Consider the following 2,573-nt stretch of genomic DNA (forward strand, 5'->3'; position numbering starts at 1 on the left):
CAGATCCATCCATTTCCCTAAGAATTTCATAAATTCATTGTTTTTAATAGCTGAATAGTACTCCATTGAGTAGATGTACCACATTTTCTGTATCCATTTCTCTGTTGAGGGACATCTGGGTTGTTTCCAGTTTCCAGTTGGCTATTATAAATAAGGCTGCTATGAACATAGTGGAGCATGTGTCCTTATCACATGTTGGAACATCTTCTGGATATATGCCCAGGAGTGGTATAGCTGGGTCCTCTGGTAGTACTATGTCCAATTTCCAGAGGAACACCCAAACTGATTTCCAGAGTGGTTGTACCAGCTTGCTGACTGCTGTATTTTTAATCACATAACTAGGACACTGCAGTTAGCCTGCCATCCCATTCTCATTCATGTAGTCTGCATAGCACTGAGGGGACCATTCTCATCTCTCTATGCTCATCTACTTCTGCAGAAGTTATCAGAGATTTTTCTGGTGACAGATTGTCTTGAATTATTGGGTGTATGTGTCCTTCAAGTTTAAGGGCAGTGCCGAACTTTTCAAGGGGAGCATATCTAATCTCACTGCTAGGGAGTCTTTTGAGGCAGTCCCTCTCCTCAGTGCCTGCTGCAGGACTCAGCATAACCCCGATGCCTTACAGCAGGCAGCTCCAGCTGGTATTTGGAGATTATTTCACACAGGAACGTGGCATTTTGTCATGCTTTTAGAATTTAACTTTTTCCCTCAGAGGATGAAAGAGCATCATACTGTGTTAGTCAAAATGTCATTCATCTCCTTTGGACAGGCAGAAGGGCAATTTGATTGCTATCAGATAGATATTTTTCCTTCTAGAGTTGTATATACAGAAGTACAGTTGTCACAAGAGAATAAACAGAAGAAGAATGCCTGAAATAATAGTCTGGTTTCTTTCTTGGACTCAGCTGATTTGCTGTCTACATTTCCATGAGAAACAAAAGATTCAAGTAATGTATTCTACAGAGGGTCTAAGTCAAGACCTGTTACTGTTTTCTGGTTGTATAAGAATAAGATAATCAAGAAATACATTCTAAGAAATCTAGTGCTAAGCCAGTCTAGAGAATTTTCCCAGGGGAGGGTATAGCCTCATTTTTACCTTTTTCACAATGCATGATCAGAACCAAAGATCATTTTGTGGAATTCTGAGACTGTCCTTTTGACCAGGCAAACTAACAGTGGCACTGACCCACTAATTGTCTCTCTCTTCACTCTCTCTCTTCTTCACTCCCAAAGTGAAGACACATCCTGCATACCACAAAAAGAGCTATGCTTTCAAAGTTCTACCCTTTAAGGTTCAATCCCAATCAGTTACCAACCCTACAAAAACATGTTGTGGTTTGAGAACAATTGCCTGACTCATATTTTCTTAGAGTTTTTGTTTTCAAACATCATTTACTATTTGGTCCAACAACAACAACAACAACAACAAAAACCAAGAAGGAGATTAGAAGCTCTCCTTGCTTTTCCCTGGTCTAGTTAGGGGATACTTTCCCCAATGTGATTGCTGAATCATTGTTTGAAGGTGGGTCATCATCCCCCCGAGCCAGCTCAGGCAGAAAATAGCTTTCCAAGAGGAGATCCAGGGTCTGCAGGAGTTGCCCTGGCAGGTTTGTCCAGCTCCAAGAAGTTGATAACAAGGAAGGAAATATCTGCCAGGAGGGCAATAAATCTCCTTAATACATCTCTGACAAGAAGGACCACATGAGCCTCAGAGCCATGAGCATACAAATTAAATCAGAGGCGCTGTCCTGTTGATTGATAGATACTGCAGGAAATCAGATAATTGACCAGGCATGGACTGATAATGAGATACTCTTGGCTAATTAAAGGAGGAGCAATGAATTGAATCCAGATGCAAAGCGGCTATTCACAGAGCCATTGTAGAGGGATGGGTAGGCACCCAGAGAGCTGGAAGCGCCTGGGAGTAGAGAGGGCAAGTTATAACATTCTTTATAATGAAGCATCTGCTTTTTCAATGAGCTCAGATCCTGATGGTTCATAAATTCTTCCATGTTAGTATATAACACAAAAAGCTAACAATGTCCAAGAGAAAAAAATTAAAATTAAAACAAAAATAGTAAGCACATTATCCCAAGAACATGTTTACATTTTGTTCACAGTCTCCCACGATTGTGACTCAAGACTAGAATTATCCATTTCTTTGGAAGACATTGTAAGTCAGCTTTAAACTGAACACAGATCTCAGGAGTCAGCTCCCAGTAGAGGCTTATTTAACCCACAAGAACACATTAGTATGTTGTATGACCTATACATGTTTGAGAATACAGTTATATTATTAATAAGTCAACACCTCCATCCATCCTTACTCTTTTCTCCCAACATATACTACCCCACTGAATATTCTCTTCTTGTGAACCAATGGGACAAAAGTTAAGGGAGACCTATGAGAGAATTTGGAGGCAGATGGCGAGGTCCCTTAAATATTCACGTTTTCCTCCCTTCTCACTGGTCCTTCCTCATTTCCTTATTCTTTCTCACCCCCTCCTTTCCACTCTCTCCCTGTATCTTTCAACTACAAGTCCACATAAAATTTACTGTTCTTAGTCACTTA

The sequence above is a fragment of the Mastomys coucha genome, unplaced genomic scaffold (genome assembly GCF_008632895.1).
Source record: "Mastomys coucha isolate ucsf_1 unplaced genomic scaffold, UCSF_Mcou_1 pScaffold21, whole genome shotgun sequence".
Lineage (NCBI taxonomy): Eukaryota > Metazoa > Chordata > Mammalia > Rodentia > Muridae > Mastomys > Mastomys coucha.